We start from the raw sequence: 26,248 nt of genomic DNA on the forward strand, positions 1-26,248 counted from the left end.
TGGTCAAGTCAAAGCCGAGTCAAGGTTAACAAGTCAACTTGGTCAACTCAAATAGTGCTATTTGTTAGGGATTTCTTTATGTTTTCTAATGTACAACTATAAATCTTAATGCAAAGTAACAGTTGAAAGTCCCAAATGTTCAAAATTTAACACCCTAATTTGATTTGGGGAATTAACAGCTTTAGAAAGCACTATTAAGTACCCTTTGGGGGTGTAAAGCACACAAAATGAGAGGTAAATAAGTCGAAAGTCCTTACTCTACAAAGAAAAACATTAATAAGGACTCCCAACAAAGTCTCTCTCAATCTCTCCCACTCTCTCTCTCCCAAATCTCTCCAATTATGTGAAAGCTCTCCAAGTATGAGAAATCTCTCTTAAATCTCTCCAAGTATGTGAAATCTCTCCCAAACCTCTCTAAGTATGTGAAATCTCTCCAAGTATGTGAAATATCTCCCAAATCTCTCTATGTACCTTCCTTAGTCGAAAACAGCCTAAAGTCGGAAGAGGAACACCCAAAAGGACCCACTTGATCCAGAACCTTCTTGCTCCTAAACCCTCTTGCTCTTGAACCTCTTGATCCAGAACCTTCTTGCTCTTGAACCTCTTGATCCTGAACCTCTTGATCCGGAACATTCTTGCGACTGTACCTCTTTATCCGGAACCTTCTTGCTCCTGAACCTCTTGGTCCGGAACCCTTCTAAGGAGTCAAGAGGAATTGCTTCTCGGAGACACCCTTGCTTCGGACCTCCTTACTTCACTCCGAAATAGACCCACTTCAGAATCTTCAGTCTGGATCTTCTAGCCTCACACCTCGGTCCGGACCTCCGAACTTCATACCTGACTCCGGATCAGAAGAAAATGCTTTGGATTTCGCCTGGTGACCCTAGACCTTAGCAAATGGCTCCAGAACTTCTCCTAAACCCTTCAGAACCTCGCAGGAACCAACCTCCACTACGGATTTTGGTTATCTTTGGACTTTCTCATCATTTTAGGACATTTTGACGTCGGGAATTCCCCCAAACTCGTATTTTTCATGTCCCAAACCCCTTAAACCCCTATTTTATGCCAAAATTAATTATTTTAAACATATTTATATAAAACAATATCCAAGGTTTTTAAAGAGTTTCTAAGAAGATAATAGAGTTTGACTTTATGATGTGATGTTAAATCCTCCATTTTCTGATGTAAATCCCATTTAAACACACATTATCCTTAGAAAATAAACTTTACCTACCAATTTTCCATAAAAATGTCAAGTCACCCTTTACCCCTCCATCTAGAATACGTTAACTTCTTCTTCCCCCTTATTCCATTTTCCACTTTCACCTCCCGCATGCTCCTAAGGATTCTCTCAAACTCCTTCATGACTCAAACTTCATCCCTTCAAGGAAAATTCCCAAAATTTTTGTAAGTGTTCATCCTCTTTTATTTTTGATTCTTCATATTATTCCTAAGATTTCCTTATATTTACACATAGAATTATTCTTAGGATTTTCTAAAGTTCAAAGAACACCTCCAAGTGTTGGAACTTGGAAATTCCTTACAACTCTTCCAACCTCCAACAAACAAACCAAGGTGGGTTTCATACGCCACCTTTTTCCTAAGTTTTTATTGATTTTGGGGGAGAGTACAAGTCACCCCTTGTTCTAAATTCTTGAAAGATTGCATGTATACATGAGTTTGATATGTGTGTTGAAATATCATTTATATTTTTTTATATATATATTACTCTATGTGAACGTGAGGTTTCACAGAAAAAATAAAAATAAATAATATTTTAATCACTACATGAACAATACAATTTACAAAAGGAAACTCCCAAGTTTTGGGGGGGTGTTCAACATGCACCCTTGTATCTATGCCTTTCATAACTAGAGATAAAACTTGTTGAAATAGACCTTGAAATGTTGACACTAAGTCTAGAATTTCGAAATTTGAGTTTTGTGTTCCATAAATGACTATTTTCAAACTATCAATGGGTTATTTACAAAATTTTGATATAAGTAAGTTCACCAAGAATATATGCAAATAGGGCTTTATAATAGAAAATTTTGCATGTCATAGAGCTGCTGTCATAACTTCACACAAGTCATAGTTTTACACAAATCATAACTTGGTATTTCTGCGGTAAATGAGGTGTCACTTAGTGATATATATATATATATATATATATATATATATATATATATATATATATAGAGAGAGAGAGAGAGAGAGAGAGGAGCCTGTGACATCCCCAATATCACGGCCAGAAAAGACCGCTTTAATTTAAGCTTTTAAAATAATTTTCAGAGTAATCCTTTGATTAAAATAGTTGTGGAATTTGTTCCCAAACTGAAATATGATAAAAATAAGATTTACCAAAGCATTTCTTAAAGAAATGTATTTTTCATTATATTACAATACTTGGGATGTCATGTTCCGATAAACAAACCAAAAGCATAAACATTTCAATACAGACCTTACAACAGTTATTTACAATAACATGTCTATAATCAAAAATATCCTGACAAATCATCCAACTTATGCTCTGGTGCCACTACCTGTAATACAAAGAAACTGAGTGGGTCAGGCTTGGGAGCTTGGTGAGCATATAAGGTTTTCAACCCACAATAAGTAATTAAATTTATTTTCATCAACCAACAATAACCCACTTACCCATTCCCGTTATTCTCACTTTACGTCCCTAAAACAACTAACACAAGGGATCTAGTCTTAGAATATTTCATCGGGGCGACAACACATGCATTCAAGGGTTTCCCAACAATATATGTCAAATAAGGCAACCATGAGGGGGATAGAGTACAACGAATGAACACCTAAGTTCATTAACAACACCTACAGGTGGCGAGCCTGCTAGCGTTCCACATGACTGTCTATAAAAGTCTGTGGTCGTCATCTAAACTCCGCTAGATGATTGAATCAAAAACAACATCGAAGCCTCTCATCTGTTTATCACACATCAACTATCTACCCATGTTCTACCCAACATATTAGTAGATAAAAATATATATTTTTATACATAGTTTAAAACCTGTATAGCATTCTCATTCAATACATATTCCAAACAACAGATGAGACACATACACATAACACGTATTTCATAAGGAATAAATCATATCTATGAGATAGAAGAAAATGAATATACATTCACACATATAACAACAAAATATACACATAACACATATTTCGTATAAAATACTTCATAATTATGCGTTAGAAGAAAGTGACTACATACTCACTTGATCAGAAGATGATCAGACAGCACTACGGCTTGTAGAAGTAGTATTCTTCGGCAGATCTGTAAGATCTTCACAAAAACCAGGCTCCTCGCGGGCAAAGCTTCGGCTCGGGAATTTTACTTCTCGGGATCTTCGGGGCTTCGGGACTTGCTTCGAGTCTCGGGAATGATATCGGGGCTTCGGGATAATTCTTGCACGTAAAACGAGGTAAAAATATGAGAGAAGGAAAGAAAATAGCAACTGAAACTCGGCAGCCTCGACTTCCTTTTATAGGGGGCTGGATCCTCGATTTACGCTGGGCGTAACCCGGATAAGGTCGCTGACTCCCCCCTTTGGATAATATCGGAATTTATAATTAAATTTAATATTTTAATTATTTAATAAACTTCAAAAATTCATATCTTCCTCATACGAACACCGTTTTCGACGTTCTTTATATCCCCGCGTAGGTGAGACTATACTCTACAACTTTTATTTAGACTCCATCGGCTAATTGTGACTTTATTTAGTAGTCCGAGACAGGAAAACTCCGTTATAAATTCATAACTTCTTCATCTGACGTCTGTTTTCGCCTGTCTTTTTATCGTTTCACTACTATTAACGAGTTCTTCGATTCTCGTTTAGATTGTTTCGGCTAAAAATCGCTCAATCTCAAATCGAGTATTCGGGTTGCATACTGCTAAGTTGAAACTTCGGAAAAATCATTACTTCCTCATACGAAGTCAGATTTGGACGTTCTTTTTATGCACGCTCTCGGTTTAACGAAATCTATGACTTTCATTTATATCACTAAGGCTAAATATCGGTCTAACGTAAATTTCACTTTTTACGTCATTCAGCGTCGCCGGTTCTGTCGCGAAACTTCGACAGATCATAACTTCTTCGTTATAACTCGGATTTCGGCATTCTTTATATCTCCGTAATCCTTGTTTCAACTACTACATCTTCATGCAAAGATATCAGGCTTATCTCACAATTTAATTTTGACGCTTATTTTATTCTTAATTCATTAAATTATAATAATTAAGAAAATAAACACATAATTCACATAATACTAAAATATTTCATCATTAATATTTCAAAATGAGTTAGAAGGGTTAACCTAGACTATTACATCAACAATAATGCCTAGCCTGGAAAGGCGGGCATTCAATTCTCTCCCCCTAAGGATGATTCCCCCCGGAATCACACATCAACAAACAAATGCGGATAGCGACTCAACATTTCACTCTTCGTTTCCCAGGTGAGATTTGGCCCATTTGTATGTTTCCATCGGACAAGCACTAATTCGACCATCTTGCGTCGAAGTTTCTTAGTCTTTCAGTCAATAATTGCCTCTGGTTCTTAAATTAACCTCTTGTTTTCATCAATTCTCAATTTAGAAATTGGAATTATATCAGGAACTTCTCCCGTAAACTTCCTCAAATAACACACATGAAAAGTGTTATGAATACCATTCAGTTCTTCTGGTAGTTCTAGCTTGTAAGCTTGGTTCCCAATCCTCTGAAGAATTTTAAATGGTCCAATAAACCTTGGACTCAACTTTTCCCTTTTACCAAATCTTATAAGTCCCTTCCACGGCGAGACTTTAAGCAAAACCGAATCTCCAACTTCAAAAGTCATCGGTCTTTTTTGTCAGCATAGCTCTTTTGACGATCCTGAGCTACTAACATTCTTTCTCTAATTATTTTCAACTTTTCAGCAGTTTGATGGACCATCTTGGGCCCCATAAACTGCTCTTCTCCAGCCTCAAGCCAACAAGACGGCGTATGACACTTTTATCCGTACAAAGCTTGATAAGGTGTCATCTTTATGCTCGAGCAGAAACTATTATTGTAGGAAAATTCTACCAAAGGTAAATGCTCATCCCAAGTACCTAGGAATTATAGGGTACATGCTCTTAGCATATCTTTAAGTGTTTGTATCGTTCTTTCACTCTGACCATCAGTCTCTGGATGGTAAGTTGTACTTAAACACAATTTGGTACACATTTCCTCTTGTAGACTTTTCCAAAACCTTGAGGTGAAAGGCTGTCACGATCTGACACAATCGTTAACGGAACACCATGAAGCCTCACAATTTCCTTCACGTAATAATTCGCAAGCTTATCCATAGACCATTTCTCATTGGTTGCTATGAAGTGCGCACTCTTAGTGAATCGATCAACGACCACCCAAATCATGTCGTGACCATTCTTTGTTCTGGGTAGTTTAGTGACAAAATCCATAACAAGGTCCTCCCATTTACCCATGGTCACAGGTAAAGGTTCTAAACTCTCGTATGGTTTCTGATGTTGTGTCTTGACTCTCGCACAAGTCACACACTCGGCCACATACTTTGCAATATCAAGCTTCATCGTCGGCCACTAGTAATAGGGTTTCAGGTCCCTATACATTTTAGTGCTACCGGGATGAATCGAGTACATGGTTTTGTGAGCTTCTTCCATCAGAAGATCTCTGACTCCTCCTGTCTTAGGTATCCAAATCCGATCTTGGAACACCTTCAGTCCATGACTGTTTATACCGAACACCAACGTTTTACCCAAACGTTCTTCCTTTCGGTCATTCTTTCTGAAGCTTCTTCTTGAGATTTCTTTATACTTCCCACAATTGTTGAGACAAGTTCAATTCTCAACGCTCTTGGCCTTTTTCTCTCAACATTGACTTTCCGAATGAGAGCATCAGCAACATTAGCTTTACCAGGGTGGTAAAGTATCTCACAGTCGTAGTCCTTAAGTAACTCTAGCCAACGTCGTTGCCTCATATTCAATTCCTTCTGATTAAAGAGATATTAGAGACTCTTATGATCAATGAAAAGTTTGCACTTCGTGCCATAGAGGTAATGCCTCCATATTTTCAGAGCAAAAACTACCGCTGCCAACTCCAAATCATGAGTAGGGTAGTTCTTTTCATGCTCCTTCAACTGTCGAGACGCATATGCTATCACCTTTTCTCTTTGGGTCAAAACACAACCCAAACCAACACCTGACGCATCGCTATAAACAACGAAGTCTTCAACTCCATTAGCTAGAGAAAGAATCGGTGCCTCACATAGCTTCTTCTTTAGCTTCTCGAATGCTTCCTTATGATTCTCGCTCCAAGCATAAGTAGCTCCTTTGTGGGTCAAAGCTGTTAATGGAGTAGTGATCTAAGAAAAGCCTTGGATAAACCTTCGGTAATATCCGGATAATCCTAAAAAAGCTTCGGATCTCCGTGGGACTTTTCGGTTGTTCCCACTTCATCACAGCTTCAATCTTTGCTGGATCAACCATTATCTCTTCCTGGTTGACCACGTAACCCAAGAATTGGACTTCTCGAATCCAAAAATCACATTTGGAGAACTTTGCATATAGCTCCTCCTTCTTCAAAACTTCTAACACTTCTCGCAAGTGTATGCCATGCTCCTCTTGGATTTTCGAGTAAATCAGAATGTCATCTATGAACACTATCACAAATTTATCAAGGAATGGATTGCAGACCCTGTTCATTAAATCCATGAACTCTACTAGAGCATTGGTTGTCCAAACGACATAACCAAGAACTCGTAGTGTCCATATCTAGTTCTAAATGCAGTCTTCTCGATATCTTGTTCTCTTACCTTCAGTTGATATAAGTAAGTTCACCAAGAATATATGCAAATAGGGCTTTATAACAAAAAATTTTGCATGTCATAAAGCTGCTGTCATAATTTCACACAAGTCATAGTTTTACACAAATCATAACTTGGCATTTCCATGGTAAATGAGGTGTCACTTAGTGATATATATATATATATATATATATATATATATATATATATATATATATATATATATATATATATATATATATATATAGCGAGAGAGAGAGAGAGAGAGGAGCCTGTGACATCCCCAAAATCACGGCGAGAAAAAACCGATTTAATTTAAGCTTTTAAAATAATTACAGAGTAATCATTTGATTAAAATAGTTGTGGAATTTGTTCCCAAAACGAAATATGATAAAAATAAGATTTACCAAATAATTTCTTAAAGAAATGTATTTTTCATTATATTACAATAGTTGGGATGTCATGTTCCGATAAACAAACCAAAAGCATAAACATTTCAATACATACGTTACAACAGTTATTTACAATAACATGTCTATAATCAAAAATATCCTGACAAATCATCCAACTTATGCTCTGGCGCCACTACCTGTAATACAAAGAAACTGAGTGGGTTAGGCTTGGGAGCCTGGTGAGCATATAGGGTTTTCAACCCACAATAAGTAATTAAATTTATTTTCATCAACCAACAATAACCCACTTACCCATTCCGGTTATTCTCACTTTACGTCCCTAAAACAACTAATACAAGGGATCTAGTCTTAGAATATTTCATCGGGGCAACAACACAGGCATTCAGGGGTTTCCTAACAATATATGTCAAATAAGGAAACCATGAGTGGGATGGAGTACAACGAATGAACACCTAAGTTCATTAGCAACACCTATAGGTGGAGAGCCTGCTAGCGTTCCACAGGACTGTCTATAAAAGTCCATGGTTGTCATCTAAACTCCGCTAGATGACTGAATCATAAACAACATCGAGGCCTCTCATCTGTTTATCACACATCAACTATCTACCCATGTTCTACCCAACATATTAGTAGATAAAAATATATATTTTTATACACAGTTTAAAACCTATATAGCATTCTCATTCAATACATATTCCAAACAACAGATGACACACATACACATAACACGTATTTCATAAGGAATAAATCATATCTATGAGATAGAAGAAAATGAATATACATTCACACATATAACAACAAAATATACACATAACACATATTTAGTATAAAACACTTCATAATTATGTGTTAGAAGAAAGTGACTACACACTCACTTAATCAGAAGATGATCGGACAACACTACGGCTTGTAGAAGTAGTATTCTTCGGTAGATGTGTAAGATCTTCACAAAAACCGGGCTCCTCGCAGGCAGAGCTTCGGCTCGGGAATTTTACTTCTCAGGATCTTCGGGGCTTTGGGACTTGCTTCGGGTCTCGGGAATGATACCGGGGCTTCGGGATAATTCTTGCATGAAAAACGAGGTAAAAATACGAGAGAAGGAAAGAAAATAGCAATTGAAACTCGACAGCCTCGACTTCCTTTTGTAGGGGGCTGGATCCTCGATTTACGTTGGGCGTAAATCCTAGTTACGCTGGGCGTAACCCGGATAAGGTCGCTGACTCCCCCCTTTGGATAATATCGGAATTTATAATTAAATTTAATATTTTAATTATTTAATAAACTTCAAAAATTCATATCTTCCTCATACGAACACCGTTTTCGACGTTCTTTATATCCCCGCGTAGGTGAGACTATACTCTACAAATTTCATTTAGACTGCGTCGGCTAATTGTGACTTTATTTTTAGTAGGCCGGGACAGGAAAACTCCGTTATAAATTCATAACTTCTTCATTTGACGTCCGTTTTCGCCTATCTTTTTATCGTTTCACTACTATTAATGAGTTCTTCGATTCTCGTTTAGATTGTTTCGGCTAAAAATCGCTCAATCTCAAATCGAGTATTCGGGTTGCATACTATTAAGTCGAAACTTCGGAAAAATCATAACTTCCTCATACGAAGTCAAATTTGGACGTTCTTTTTATGCACGCTCTCGGTTTAACGAAATCTACGACTTTCGTTTATATCACTAAGGCTAAATATAACTCTAACGTAAATTTCACTTTTTACGTCATTCAGCATCACCGGTTCTGTCGCGAAACTTCGACAGGTCATAACTTTTTCGTTATAACTCGGATTTCGGCATTCTTTATATCTCTGGAATCCTTGTTTCAACCACTAAATCTTCATGCAAATATATCAGGCTTATCTCACACTTTAATTTTGACGTTTATTTTATTCTTATTTCTTTAAATTATAATAGTTAAGAAAATAAACACATAATTCACATAATTCACATAATTCACATAATACTAATATATTTCATCATTAATACTTCAAAATGAGTTACAAGGGTTAACGTAGACTATTACATCAACGATAATGCCTAGTCTGGAAAGGCAGACGTTATACAGTCATTTTAGCCGACTTTACTGATATTGAATCGATTTGATAAATATTTAAAGCGAATTATTTTCAACAAACGAAACGAAACGGAATAACTAGCCAACAAGTACAACTATTATTATTTATTTAGTAAATAATGGATTTCAATGATTTGCTCAAAACGGTTAGTATTCTTGTCGGACAAATCTTCATAGTACATATATTGTATATAATAGTGTACGCTTAAGTCCTGTAAGAGTTATAACCAGAGTCTCCTGGAGGGGAACGGGAATTTGTGTATAGATTTATACGGGGTTGACACCCTGCACCTTCGATGTTCGCTATAGCTAGACCGACCAGTCTAGGGTGACAAATGTCGTAAACAAACTGACGCCTGAAGAACGTCAAAATAGGCACTCCGTCATATTATTATGGTTATAACGACTCACCAGAATACATCAGAAACGTATTTATTCAGATTTCAATTTCGGTTAAAAATCAGCTATTTTTTACTATCTCAATGAGGCTTTTCCACACCAATGTTATGTTTTTACCAAAGCTACTATTTTACACATTAGAAAATATAGGATTTTCTGGGGAAACGATTTGTACAATTTCGAAAACGATGAATTAAGACACACATGCAACTATACTCGAATTGAAACAAAAATTACATCTATTTGATAAGAAAATATTGGATTTTCTGGATTTCTAAACTATCATTAAAGTTTTTATACGCAAATGCTTATGAACTCACCAACATATTTTATGTTGACGCTTTTCAAACGACTTGTATTCTCAAGAAATCAATAAGTAGGTTATGGATCGCAGACTCAAGATTTATTTCACTGTATTTTGGAAATTGTTTACGATGTTTCCTTTGAGTACACTTGAAAACATGAACATGATGTAAAACAATGTAAGCTTGTTATATTAATGTATGATGTATGGGTTTGCTATGTTTCAATTATATACAATCGTTATGATACTGCACAATGACGTCACCCGCCACTGGACGTTTCCGTCGTTCTGGTCCGGGGTTGTGACAAAGTTTGCTTCCTTGAGGAGAGTTTTGCGAAATCAAAGTGGTTCTAGGAGGAAAAACACGAAAATGATGATGTATAAGGGAGGATCTTAGTAGATTATGTAACTAAAACATCTCAAGTTTGATGGAATCTTACCAAGAGTGCAATGTCTGAAGAAAACCTCTTGAAACACACCACAAAACCCACGGAAATTGAAGAGAGAATGAGAGAGTTTTCTTGAGTTTCGAGGGAGAATGAGATAGGAATGTAATTTGGAAATGAAAAGTGGAGAGAGGGTAGTGGTTGGTCGGCCGAATACATGGAGGAGAGGGGAGAGATGGAGATTTTTCCATGTTGGTTAAAATTTTCATGCATGGTTACATGAGAGGTAATTAGCATGTTTATATGTGGTGTAAATGTGAGGTGTCACAATTATAAACCACTTTTTTTTTTCTAAAAACCCATTTGGTCTAATTAGGAGAAGGAAGATGGGTTCAATTTTTTAAGGATGGCCGAACACATTAACCTCATTAACGTTTTCGGTTTACACAAGTTTTTGGGCTTGGATCGGGCCCAAGAACGATTTCGATCCATTACTAGGTCCAAAGGAATGGTGTTGACCTCAAGGATCCATAAAGTTTGAATCATGAAGAACAAGCTTCTAAGACCAGATCTAGGAGAATAAGACATAAAGATATAAACTTAGAGACTTAAAAAGTTTAAAAGGTGTGCAAGCAGGTGGTGAGGAGGTTTTCTTGTTGGATCTTTTGCCCAAAGGGTACCTTCTTTTTCTTCTTCAAGTTGCAATCTAAGGCTTAACACCTCAAGAACACCACAACCACACCAAGCACACTTAAATAGGACTAGGGTATTCGAGATAAGAGGGTGGAGGCTAAAGAGAATGACCTATACCCATAGTTAAGGTCCATAAATATGGAGAAAACCCTAAAATTATGTGTAACAATTGGTAAAATAGGACAACAATTGTCAGTCAATCATTGTTAATGTTACTATAATTAGACCTATTGTATGATACATTAGTATTTATTTAAGAAAGTTTAAGTTGTGCTATACTTAATTGCTCGAGAAGTAATCTATTTTGAACTCAAAGACTTATGCTTATCATTCGAGTTCGTTTTAATATTATTATATTCCAAAGCAGAACCTATTTTATGAAAACTTTACAATTATAACGAATCAAACACGAAAATATAAATAGTTGATTTTCACATGGTTTCAAGTATTAGGATTACATTATGTGTATATTTTAGAAATCAGATTCGGTTGTTATGGATTTTAACGATAGAAATAGCATAATATTTATAAAATCGTATACGTATGCATATATATATATATATATATATGTGTGTGTGTGTGTGTGTGTGTAGGTCACATATTGTAACACCCCGTTCTTTAAATGTTTAATTATGAGTCCTTGAGATTTAAGAGGAAGGGTAATTCTGGTCCTTTTACGAGAAATGAGTTTCATCCGAGAAGGTTTCAGGCTGGTATATGTTGTTAGAAGCATTGGGTTTCTCGTCACCTCGTATGAATGTAAAGTTATTTTGGAGCAGGTTTAGATTAGAGGAGTTGCGGTGTTTTGAAGATGATTATTGTTTATAGTTCTTTGTGGAGTAAGTGGGGAAAAGGTCCCATGCATGCATGTATTTTGAAATTTGGCTGGGTACGCCAACGTAAGCTGGACATACGCCCAACGTAATAGGGTGAATGATGCGGGTTGGCCCGGTGAGTACGCCCAGCGTACTCTCAAAAACTCCAAACCCTAATTTAGGGTCAGCCACTATATAAGGAACATGTTGGTTCACCCCTTAGCCTCCTTATACTCATCCTTAACCTCAGAAAACCCTAGAAGACCCGTATTCCTCCATTGTTGGGTGTGTTTGACCTTGGAAAACTCTTTTTGGCAAAAGAAAGGCTTGGAGGAGAAAAGAGAAGTTGTCAAAGAAGAAGAAGGACGATTGGAGCTTGTAGATCTGAAGAGATACCATCCTTTGGATCTTGTTTGAGGTATAAAGCTTCTTGCTTGACATTCATATTGTGTAGATCTATGTATTGTGAAGCTTTGACACCATTCTTGTCCCAAAAGTCCTCACCTTGTTGCATATTTCGAGTTGGTCAAGATTATCTGTCCTTTTAGACCTTTGGAGAGGTCTTGAGTGAGAAAAATGAGGTCCCAAGGGCTGTAGTTGTTCCATGTGTGAGATATTTAGGTCTTAATGGATTAAGACCTTGGATTAAGAGCTTATGGATGTTCCAAGTGATAAAGTTTAAGACTTTATGGATTCTAATCATATTTGGCCTAGGGATCTAAAGTTTGGGCTTAAGAGCTTAAGCCATTAAGAGGTTAGAAAGACTTAATGAATCTCGTAGTTACACCCCGCATAACCTTCGAGTATGCCCCGTGTAGCGGGCTAGTGCCCCGTTTTCTTTTGGTGATCATTGCAGTACGCCGAGCGTACCAAGGAGGGTACGCCCAGCGTACTCCTCCTGTGGACTTTAATTTTGGGCCTTTTGAGTTTGAGCCATTTGTGGGTTGGTGGTGTTTGGGCCAAGTCTGGAAATTATGAATAGAGTATTTTGGGCCCAATTAATGTTATGGACATTGGATCTAGGCCCATTTGGTGAAGTGGGCCCAATTTGGTAAATTGGGCCAATGTTGGACTTTGTGTGAGATTTGTACTTTGGTCTTGGCCCAATAAGTGGAAGTGTGTTTGACCTAATGCTTATTTTGTTATGATGGTTAGTTCGGGATTTGTGGTGAGTTGGTGGTTCGAGAGTCTGCTTCTTCAGTTCAGAGTATCGGCATTCGCGAGGTGAGTTATCCTCACTATATCGACAGGGTCTAAGGCACCAAGGCCGTCCCTTTATTGGATTGAGATTCGGATATGGTTGTTATGTTACTGCTTTGATATGTCTGCATCCTGGTAGCTAGGATGGTATATGCTAGAGACCTGGTTAAGGTCGATTTCCCGATATGTAGAGTGATGTTATGCTAGTGACCGGTTAGGTTAGTATCCTGGTTAGGGTAATGATATGTTATGTGATCTGCTTGATCGGTTTGTAGACTATGAACTATTATATGATTGTATGTTATGTGCACATGATTGTTTGGACTGGAGTTGGGTTGAGGCGGGTCGTGCTTTGTGCTGTAGGCCAACATACCCAGGGCGGACCGGTTGTTCCGAAGGCCCAGCGAGCGGTCCGGATAGGATGTAGGCCCCACAAGGTCGGACCATACATGTCGAGACTCGGAGAGTGGACCGGGCCGACTGAAGGCCCGATGCGGGTGGACCAGTCATACTGTAGACTCAGAGAGTGGACCAGGTGGGTTGAAGGCCCGGTGCGGGCGGACCAACCACACTGCAGACTCGAAGGACATGACTAGACACGGAGGGTGGACTGAAGGCCGATACGGCGGACCAGTCACACAGTAGACCCGATATGCATGGGTGTTCTATGTTCTGTTATGTTATGTATGCTATTTATGTTATGGACCGGAAGGCAATATGTTTTGGACCGGAAGGTCGTAGCCTGGAAGGGCGTATATGTGGTTGGTATTTTGGGGGTATCTCACTAAGCTTTCGGGCTTACAGTTGTGGTTTAAATGTTTTTTTTTCAGGTTCTTTAGGAGACCGTGGCAAGGCGAAGGCGTGATCGTACTGCTCCTCGTGTTTATGTTTATGGCATGATTCTGGGAATACTCTGATAATAAATGTATTGAAAACCTTTTTGTAATAACATTATTAAAATTGATTGTTTTTGAAAAGTTTAAATTGTGTTGAAATTTTTGGTCATTACACATATTTTATAAACTAATGATATAATTTCCATATCGTTTATAAATACTCATTTTATATGTCAAATACTAGTGTGTGACAATTTTTACATCCTTACACACAAATCTCGAGTTCCTTATATATATATATATGTATATATATATATATATATATATATATATATATATATATATATTTTAATGTATAGGTATACATGTATAGTATGTATGCATAAGTACTTCCAAATGCTTCAAACATTCACCCACATGTACACAATCTTGATAGATATTATGGTAATTTTTTTTCAAGGGAACGATCTACAAACTACACATAATAACCAACTTCCATTCTTCCCTTCCCACACTCACGTAGCTTTCTCCTCACACACTAACATTCAACAACTTGTATATGTACAAGATTTGATCAAATATGCATTGTACTTACTCAATCCTTCATATATCAAATAGTACACAAAAATTAACCAAAAATCTTCATAATATCACCTTATTACTGCCTTCAATCATTCTCACCCTTCTCCCTCGCTCATTCCCTCGATCTTTCTCTTTTTTCTCTCTTGTTCATCGAAAAACCAAGACAGAAAACGAAGATTGACGCCCTCCATTCCAGTCCTTTTTCTCTCATCCTTCTCGTCAAAGATCATGCCTAAACACCCCCTTCCGATCACCACAGGTTGTAGATGCCATCTCCGGTCGCTAACAACCCATGTCGAGTCATTTTTTTTTCGAGAAAATCCTGTGAATAAACCATTGACAACTTTCCATTTCTTCGACCGTTTCAGCCACACCAACCACTCCTCATCATTTTCCCGCTTCAAACATCAAACGTCAGGTGAGCATATCCTTTTTCCCGTCGAAAACATGCCAAGAACCACCACGAACCGCCACTACGCGCCACCGTGGCCGGTGACACATGGATTTAGGTTTAAAATATTGTAAAATGATTAAATAAAAGATTATAACTCACTAAATAATCATATAAGTATAATTAGAATGCTAAATTATGACATACCTATACTCTGTTGTGTAATATGATTATACATATGTTGAGAAAAGTCAAAAGATCATAACTAGGTTGTTATAAGGATACAAATATATTGATAATATATAAATTATACATTTTGTTATATATAAGCATAAATATGTTAAGATTGTATAGAAAGGATTATGTATAACCAAAATGTCATTCAACATTAATATTGTACAATATAAATGTACATTGCCTAAAATAGTTGAAAAACAAAGTTTGAGCATATATATACTCATTATTTGAAAAATACCGAAAAACAACTCATTATATATATATACACACACACACACACACACACACACACACACACGTAAAAACGACTTTCAAAATGACTTATTATATTTTTAAAACTATTATAAAAATATAAATTATTTTTACACAAGTACAAATTTTGTTACATATTATAGCATGATTGATTTCCGAATTTAATAATCACTCTATCATAAATTATGCAAATTGTAGAATATATAACTTATTGATTTTATGGGAATTATTGGTTTTCAAGCTGGTTGAAACCTGAAAATTGTTCTAAACACAACTGTTACATTGTCCAAAATTTTATCACAACAAATAGTAAGTTTTGAAATATGATAAGTCTTGTGAATCCTAAATACTAAAAGACTTAAATCAATACGTGTTCCTAAAACATCAAAGAGTTATAATAGTCTAATAAACTTATAATGAAAAGTTTAGGACTATGATGCCTAGACACATTGTTAGGATCCATTACAAAAAGATTTTTTCTATATGAATTGTGTTCATTTCTAAACTAAGACTATAAATCTTAGTAAAAACCCTTTGCGTTATAACCATTAACACATTTAGAACGAGGAATGATAGGTATAAGATCGTTTGCTTATATATATATATATATATATATATATATATATATATATATATGGGTATACATCCCTAGCTATAACAATCGTCTGACGAGTCGATTTGGGTGATGTCGTTACAACTCTACTTATTCCACGACGTTGATAAAGCGTTGATGTGGAATTTCAGCATGCCCCTTTTTTAGTGCTAGTGCATAAGTTTTGTGTGTCATAGTTCAGTTATGAGCTCATTATAGACCCTGGATTTGTTTCGTTGCTGTATAGAATTTGTATAGAATTAAAATAGGATTTATACATGATTTTTCTTCACTTATACAAGTTGAAAGAAACTGTATGTAATGGGAAAGTTGTGACTCAAAATGATAAGTGTCATTACCAAATTAAGTCATATGACACTTAATTAATATAGCCACATAATTGAAAATGTTTATAAACTTATAACTAATAAGTTATTTATATAATCAATTTAATTTTGTACAAAATCATAAGGGTGAAACTGAACATTTTTTTATGCATTTAAAAAGGTACAATATGATTATTTTGACATTTAAAACCTTTTTATAAAAATTATACTTAAAGTATATGGAGTCAAAACCTGTAGAACACACCAACAACTTGTTGTCGACGTATTTTCAAACATGTATTCTCAGGAAAGTAAGACACAGGAAATTCACGTGGGGGTTTTATGGCATCCTCATTTTGTATAAATTATATTTTGTCGCTACTGTTTGCATCAATGAATATATGTAATCATACTTGTATTGATCTAATATATATTTGGTAATGTTTAATATTTGTAAATCTATACTACTATGTACTGTTCATGTATGATTTGATTGTGATTTGACGTCGCTCACCCTAGTGATTTCGCAGTCGGTTAGGGGTGTGACATCGTGGGCTTGGGCTGCATCAACTGACATGCTGTGGCCTTCCTCTTGCCCCATCATGTCAAAAATCAAAACATGTGTTCTTATAATGGACATGACACGTCATGGTCCTCCATACTCCACGTCGTGGCACCATGTTTTTCCCCAAAACCTTACAATGATCATTCTAAGCCCTCAACTGGTGTATTCTGGAAATGGGTGTTACACATAAAGTCATTAGGTTACATGTACTCTAGTGAAAAAAATAAGAGTTTTACCCCATAATTACTAAACAAAAATAGAAAACATCACTGAGGAGTTGCTTAACATGATCATTGTGCAACCAAAGTGAGATCCTAATGCTTCTAGCTTATGATTCTTCAAATCTTCGCTCTAAAGTGCTTCCCCAACCTTGAATTGATCCAAAAAGGTTTTTGGACAAGTATTCGTTGTAAGGTATCACTCGTTGTGTTTGATATGATGAGATATCATTTTAGAGTAGAAAACGCAAATATTTATAGAAAATAATAACACCACATCGATAACGGGCATTTGTCATCCCTAGGTCGGGTTTCTACATGTTACACAAATTTCACAGCAGGGGTCTGACATGCTTTTAAAGGAAGTGTGTCACACTTTCTAAATTTTGGCAAGTTGTAGCGCCCGGTTCCTGGTACATATTTTAAATATGAATTTTTGCATTTTACTCTGGGACTCGGTGAGTTGGAGGCCCCAACTCGTCGAGTCGAGGTGAAACTTGGACGCAGGTGGAAGGACCTACTCGCCAAGTTGGATGCCCCGACTCAACGAGTAGGCATGTCTGGATGAAACCCTAATTTTTAAGGGTTTGCACCCTATTTAAACACCTTAAATGGCTTCCTTTACAGCCTCCAACACCCTCAGACCATCCTCACAAAACTCTAATCAATTTTTGAGTGTTCTTGAGCTCCTTGTGCCATTTTGTGTGTGTTATAAGCTTGAGAAGAAAGGTGAGGCTTGGGAGATCAAGAGAAGGCAAGTAGATCCAAAAGTTTTTGCCACATTTCCAGCTTGTTTAAGGTAAAAAGCTTCAACCTTGACCATTTATCTCTTAGATCTCTAATTAGGGCAAGTTTCTACCTTTTCTAAGCTTTAGTAGAGCCATTTTCAGGATTTTGTGGTTCTAAGGGGGTATAACTTCATATCATGAACCATTGAGGGTTCCCATGGCATAAAGGTGCCGACTTTATGGCCATAGGAGTCCTATGCACCTTGTGGACCTCATTTTTGGGCCTTTTGAGCTTAAAGACCCATGCATGGACGTAAAGTTTGTGACTTTGCGTGTAATATGGACCCTATGAGGTTAGATGTATGTTCTGGATGCATTAAGTCCGACTGAAATTGATTGAATAGTTTTGGAAATGGAGGGACTCGACGAGTCACTCATGCGACTCGGCGATTTTGGTTATAGTTTCCCCCAAACCTCTTCTAATAATAAGCAATGTGTTGAGTTGGAAGAAGACTCAACCAATTGGGTTCATTTATGGACCTGAAGATCATGGAACTCGGCGACTTTAAGAACAAACTCGGCGAGTTCAAGACCAAGTCCCAACTTTATGAAGAAGGACTCGACGAGTCAAGGATGAACTCGATGAGTCCCAGACTAAAAGCGCCAATTTTGATGAAGAAGGACTCGGTGAGTTCATGGGGAACTCGACAAGTCAAGGAATAAGCATCCCAACTAGCATGAAAACGAACTCGACGAGTTAAAGGATAAACTCACCGAGTCATGTGCAAATGGTCCCGACTCCGTATGAAGGACAACTCGGTGAGTTCTTGAAAGACTCGACGAGTAGGATCGAAACTTGTAGAATTTGTGTATTATGGAACTCGACGAGTTGGTGGACCAACTCGGCGAGTCGAGTCAACCATATGTTGACTTTGACCAAGGTGTTGACCTTGACTTTGACTTTGACCTGAGTTGACAACGAAAGGGAAATTAAGGAAAGTTTTTATGTGTAGGAGCTCGTGGGGGTTGATTACAACATCGATGATAGTTCGGTTAGAGCATGGCTTTTAGGTGAGTTACCTTCTAGTAGAAGTGGGTCGAAGGCCATTATGTCGACCCACTAGCAGGAGTTGTTATTAGATGAGTGTCTTTGTGATAATTATATGCTATGTCATTATCTATTATGTTGTGTGCTAGGATGCCAGGTGAAACATGTCAGCAGTAGTAAGGGTGAAATAGTCCCTGAATACCGGTTGAAAGATACCGAAGGGTTCGTAAATCCCATACATGACTAACAATATGTTTATGATATGATATTATGTGGTAGCGGTAGGGGTGAAATAGTCCCCAGTTACCGTTTGAAAGATACCAAAGAGGAGGTTAGCTTCTGGTTATCGGTTAAAAGATACCGAAGGGTCCATGTTTTTTATGACATGGTTGAGACCCGGGGTCTATGGTTTTTATGTAATGAAACAACTCGATGACGTTTTTCTTTAAAATTTTTTATGAATCGTTATATTAAAAATGGAATTTTTGGCCTTGAAAATTGGGATGTTACACAAGTTTTCAAATTTGAACCTTATCAGTTCTATTCTTGTCTCAGTCCATTCATTTTTGTCATTGGTTACGATATCTGTATTTATCTAATTCAAAAAAAAAATATGAAATATCATTTATATTTAAATATAACATTTAAAATTAATTTATTAAGATAATTTCCCAAAATACATGACTCATTAAGAAACAGGGAAAATGACTTATATGGGTAACTATGTTTCAAAATCGTTTAAAAAATACCATTCAAGTTTGGTGTGTCTAAGAAACACCATCCAAGTAAATCATTTGTACAAAAAACATCAACAAAGTACATTATTTGTTGAAATGTGACCTTGTGGTAACCGACAATTACCGGTAAAAAATAAGTAAAGGAAAAAAACAATAGGAAATGACTCAAAGGGGTAACTATGTTTCAAAATCGTTCAAAGAACACCATAAAAGTTTGGTCTGTTAAAAAAACACCATCGAAGGAAGGTATTTGTACAAAAAACACCAACAAACTATATATTTTTTTTCAAAGGTTACCCTTTGGTAACTAGCTCTTGTAGGTTAAAGGAAGATGTTGTTACGACGAACTCCAGGCACATGTTTAGCTCTCTCACCTAAAGTTCTCAGTCCTATAAGCATCCTGGAATCCGCTCTACATAAGATAAACAAGTGTTGGGTCAGACAACCATACTGAGGGTTGGACCTCGACATAGCTCTCTGATGCCTAAATTAGATTGCGATTCTTAGTGTTACCTTAATGATATGTATGTTATCTCCTTTTTGCCTTACCTTACTCTACCTCGGATATCATGTCTTTGGGGTATTTATAGGTTGCTCATTGTTAGAAAAGTTTATAGTCTTGACTGGTCCTTCATTTATTATCTGGTCTACAGACAGGCACGTATCTTGTGTTTTCCTTGTTATTTTATTGTTTCGTACCATTTCTTTTTCATGTTTCTCGGGGTATGGTTTCAATACTTGTGTACGATGTATTCAAATTTATATTCTTTCATAACAAGTCGTGTGTTTGTAACACCCATTTGGTGATGGATAATGTAGGTTGTGGGACTGAGTGTTCAGTTTGTGTTGGATCCCAAGGGTATATCAGTAAGTATCAGCTCGACCCTTTATGAAGTTTGGGTTTATGTTAGAAAAGTTTTAAGGCAATGGACAATTGATAGAAGTATAGAGTTTCTCGTTTCCTTCCCGTGGATATAAAGAATGATGAAATCGAACTTAAAATGAAGAGGTTATGGCCTTCAGAAGATTGGCGATTCTTGACCCTAGCCAAGTATGCTAGGAGTACGCTGGGCGTACTGGCTCGACATACGGATTGTAGAGGCTTTAACATATGTTGGGCGTATGCATGGACTTGTTTAAGTTTGACCTCGGGCCCACCTGATTTTAGCAGATCATTTTTTGGGCTTCAGGCCATGTTGGGGGTTCTTAGGTCATATTGGGCCGTAGAGGCATTGTAGTTGGTCTTGGATTCCTTTTTGGATTTTTTTATGGATTTGAGCCTTAGGGGGAAGGGAGGCCCATTGAGGCAGGGGTAAAAGAGCCCTTTTTGCCTTAAGTCAAGAATTAGGGTTTTGACTTGAGTTCGAGATTATCACTTTAGAAGAAGAAGAGAAATCATAGGCGAAGAAGAAGTCATCCGTACATGAAGAAACCCTAAATCGATTTTTAAAGGAGGAATATATCATTTATTGTTTTGTCAATAATTATTATGCAATGTCATAATAGTTAAGCCAAATCATCATTTAACTTGTAAGAGCCAGGTACCGATGGGTAATATTTGAAGAAAACATATAGTTTGTTGGTGTTTTTTTATATAAAAGGTTTACTTGGATGATGATTTTTGAACATACAAAACTTGGATGATGTTTTTTGAACGATTTTGAAACATAGTTACCCATTTGAATAATTTCCTATTGTTTTTTTCCTTTACTTATTTTTTACCGGTAATTGCCGGTTACCATAATGTCAAATTTGAACAAAGAATGTACTTCGTTGGTGTTTTTTATACAAATGTTTTACTTGGATGATGTTTTTTAGACACATCAAACTTGAGTTATATTTTTTTGAACGATTTTGAAACATCTTATTATATAAGTCTTTTTCCCTAAGAAACATGGATGGAACCTAATTGGAAGAAAAGTCCATCTCAATGCTCTCACCTCCTAAAAAACGATAGCCGATAAGAAATAAGTTTTTAAAAAGTCACCTAAATGTTGACGTGGAGAAAATACAACCCTTTTTTACAATTTTGTTATTTCTATTTGTCACACCCCGAAACCGAAGGCGGAAATGTTCCGGGGTGGACTCCACGTTGAGTATCAAATCCAATGCACATAGTAAGTAAAGTAAACAACCATTACATTACATATTAGAATTTACATCAGTTCAAAAGTAAAGTGTTACAAGTGTTATACATATGTATATATGAACAAAAGCAGAGACGAGTCTTCTGTACACTCCATCTTCTCCAAAAGGATCGCTGGGTACCTGTCTAATATGGATATGAGAATACAAGCAGTTTGAAAATCAGCATAAAGCTGGTGAGTTCATAAGATGTTTGTTTTTTGAAAATGTACAAGTTCCCTTTGGTTTTCCGAAAAAGTTTGTTATCCAAGAAAATCCCATATTTTCTTATATGTAAAGTTTGATTAACTGTTTTATTACACGAATCTGGTTATGTACAATTGTTATCCCAGGAAAATCCTATATTTTCCTAAAAGTAAGTTTAGTTATTGAATCCCAATGTAATGTTTGATTATCTTTCATACTTGTTATATTAGCTAGGTATTCTGATATCCTAATTGTGTTACACTTGAATGTACCTAGATGCGTGCCTTCGTATTCGTATTCCTATTCTTAATCATATTCATATTCGTATTTTATATTTGTATTTGTATTCATATTTGTATTCCTATTCGTATTCGTATTCGCATTCGTATTCGTATTCCTAGTCCTATTCCTAATCCTATTCGTATTCGTATTCGAATTCGCATCCGTATTCGTATTCGTATTCGTATTCGTATTCGCATTCGTATTCGTATTCCTATTCCTAACCCTATTCGTATTCATATTCGTATTCGTATTCGTATTCGTATTCGCATTCGCATTCGTATTCAGATTCGTATTCGTATTCCTACTCCTAATCCTAATCCTATTCGTATTCGTATTCGTATTCGCATTCGTATTCACATTCGCATTCGTATTTGCATTCGTATTAACATTCGTATTCGTATTCCTACTCCTAATCCTAATCCTATTCGTATTCGAATTCGAATTCGTATTCGCATTCGTATTCGTATTCCTAATCCTAATCCTAATCCTATTCGTATTCGTATTCACATTCTTATTCGTATTCCTAATCCTAATCCTAATCCTATTCGTATTCGTATTCGTATTCGCATTCGTATTCGCATTCGTATTCGCATTCGTATTCGCATTATTACTTTAGTATTCCTATTCATTCTGTTCCTAGTTTATACTTTCGTATTCATTCTATTCTTAGTTGTATTTTCGTATTCGTTCTGCTCCTAGTTGTACTTTCGTATTCGTGTTCGTATTAGTTCTAATTGATGATTAGTATGAATTATTCATAGATTATGAAATATAATTTAGATTGTAACACTTTATCAAGAAATCTATGATTTGTCTGAAAGCTAACTTCGTAATTCGAACTATTTGTTTAACACAATTTTTCGATATTAAAACATACAGAATATAAACATTTGAACTAAAAATAATAAGTTTGAGTACAAGATTTCCTTGTACTTTTGCTTGTATCCCCCCTGAAAACATTTGAAAAAGGGTAGGGGTATGAACTCACCGGTCGAGAAACGTGTCGGATTGAATGCTAAGTGTCGGTTCTGGGTTTGATAACGCGCGAGGTTCCTATGTAATATGAAATGATATACAAATGTATCTAATTAGACTTTAAATCACTAAATAGATATGATTATACACTCCAAGACGCGAAAACACTTCAAATTAAGTGTTTGGAGTGACCCGGGTGACATCTACGGACGTATATGGCTTGGATAATGTGTTTACTCTTCGAGAGTAAACTCCTTATGGAGTTTTCGGCCCTAAGACCAACTCCACATGAGTTCACGGCCGTGAGCTCATGGGTGAGGGATTTATGGTGCTAAATGGCCTTATATGACTTGGGAAAATTAGCTAGGATGAAATCTAGGGCATAGGAATGGATTCAACTCACTTATGGACCATTTAATGGAGTTTACGGTAGTAAACTAGGTGTTTACGGCCGTAAACTCCCCCATACCCTTTCCTTATGTGTTTTGGTGGTGTTAGGACAATTACATGTGCTTTAAACTCATTTTACAAGCCTTGGATGGAATTTTGGGCATCATTTGACTATGTTATAGGAGTTTACGACCCAGAAACCCATCCTTGGGGGGTTTACGGCCATGAACTCCTAAGGGAGGGGTTTTCATTGAGTTTAAGGCTTCTAATTCGTTTGTGGTTGATTCTAGAATTTAATCCAAGGCTCTTGGAGTGTTTAAGTGGCTTTTAAACACTCAAATATGAGTTTACTCTCCATGAAGGTGAGTTACGACCCAAGCATGTTCTTGGGCAGTAAACTCATGTTTATTCCCCAAAAATTGGATTCAAGGTGTTCTAAGTCCAGTACATTAAGTCATATAGCCATATCTAAGCTCCAAAGGTCGATTGGAAGGGTTTAAAGGCTCAAAAACCCATCATATGTGTGTTTATGGCCCAAGCATGTTCCAGGGCCGTAAACACATGAAAATGGCCCTAAATGATTGTTTGAACTCGGATTTGAAGGTCTAAGATGCTATACTAAGAGTTAGGGAAGTTACCTTGGAGATTTGGGGCTTGAATTCAATGATTTTTGGACTTAAAGTGTGGATTTGAGGAGAGAGGTTAAAGAGAGAGTGAAAAGGCTTCAAATGAAGCTTAAACCACTTTATATATGGTTCGGGTTTGGGACACGGTGGAATTCTACTTGATGATGGCGTTAAACGGGGCTTTTGGTCGCACCCGATTAAGTTGTCGTAACCCGGCGGGATAAATTCTAAAATTTATCTAATTATCAAATTGGGGTGTTTTCTTGAGTTTCTAATGAGTTTGGGTACTAATTAGGTCATAATAGAAGTCTCGGAATAAATGACTTAATTTTAAAAATGTAAACAGAAATGATTTGAAAAAGACGAATTTATAGATGGAAACAGGTTTCGACGATGACACGAACTTCGGGTTGTCACACTGTTAATTTGTTTTTAGGACAAATTATTTGAATTTTATACTGTTATTATCTGTATATGGTGGATAATTATGATTTAAATAATACTCCATTATTTAATTTTTGTAACCGGATATTATTTATACATAAAAATAATAGCCTTAACTCTTACGCATATACATGAATTATTATCATATATAATTTTTTTGAGCTGTTGTATTATTAAATATAATTTTTTTTATCGTCAAACCGCGTAAACGGTTTATAACATATTTTTTCATATGACAGTAAACCGCGTAAATCAAAGCCTGCAAATCACCCCGAATCCCATCTCTCTCTCTCTCGATCGAATGCACCGACCGTCGAGCTCCACAAGAGTCTCCGGCGACTTTTCCCATCATCGAGTGCCATTGGCGGAGAACTACAGACCGGGTACCGACGAGACCAGTGATGAATTACCCACATACAATCCTCGATCTTATATAGCTACCAAAAAACACAATCAAATTAGATCTGCTGAGGCAGCCATCCATCTCATCCCTCTTCTGTTGGTAATCTGTGCTATGATCCTCTGGCTCTTCTCAGACAAAGGTAATCAGCAACCTAAGTTACGCAATCTCTCTGGACATTGATTTTTCCCTTTTTTTTTTTTTTTTTTTTTCCTTTCTCCCCTTGTTAATTAGTCAAACCAGGCGATCAATTGAAATTTTATATGGTAGGTATGAGTCCATGTATTAAATTAGAGTCTATGGTTTCTATCGGATTAGTTTTGAACTTCAAATAACAGTTAACTGCTTTGAGGTTTGAATTGTGGAGAATCCACATATTGTTTCTTATCATATTTGTTTTAAATAAGTGAAAAAGATCTTCTAGGATGTATTAGCAATAAATCAGGGTTTTGGATTTGTGTTTTACTTTTGGGGTGAATAAGTTTGCTTCTTATTTTTGGGCAGGGTTGAAGATGCATTAACTGCAAATTGTAACAAGTCCATGCAGTACTATTTCACTTCAAACTTGAACTTTAAAGCTTCTTAATTTTGGTGATAAACATCATTATCTTTATTATCTTCAAGAAAGGTATGTTTAGGTTTGTAGAAAGTTTAGAAGAGAAGGCATCTAGGCCAAACAGATTAGAAGAGAAGGATAGCCATGTTGATGAATCAGCAGCAAGTAAAATCTCATGTAAAACAGCTGAAGATACAAACACTTCTACCTTATTAGATGTTTCTTTAATGCCAAAACCACAAATATCATCGAAGAAACCACACAAGTTACACTGGGGGTAATTATAATTAGTTATTATCAACATTTTATATCTTTTGCTGTTTATAAATTTTTTTTGTACTCATTTTGCGTATTAATTTGTAGGCTCGACACGAAAGAAAGATGGGAAAGGAAACCTCTCACTCAAGACTCTTAGTATCATTGTATTTTCTACAATATGAACAAATAATCGTTTTAACTATGTATTAAGTTATAAAAAAGCCCTGTATATCTTTTTTATTATCTTTTATTTTTTCTACAATGTATTACAAAGAAACTAAACCAAATCCCAACATTGGTGTGTAGTTGTTCTAGATCGAGTGTTTGAATGGAATCAGAGTTAAGATTGAAA

At 36.3% G+C, this 26,248-nt stretch overlaps 1 long non-coding RNA gene across 1 annotated transcript; it reads left to right on the forward strand.

Moving 5' to 3' along the window:
• Positions 1-24,909: 24,909 nt before the first annotated feature.
• Positions 24,910-26,248, forward strand: LOC145043323 (uncharacterized). Its single transcript, XR_013680951.1, has 3 exons — positions 24,910-25,224; positions 25,587-25,915; positions 26,002-26,248. It is a non-coding gene; the product is annotated as an uncharacterized LOC145043323 (long non-coding RNA).

This window comes from Lactuca saligna, chromosome 4, assembly GCF_052625555.1.
Source record: "Lactuca saligna cultivar CGN05327 chromosome 4, ASM5262555v1, whole genome shotgun sequence".
Classification (NCBI taxonomy): Eukaryota; Viridiplantae; Streptophyta; class Magnoliopsida; order Asterales; family Asteraceae; genus Lactuca; species Lactuca saligna.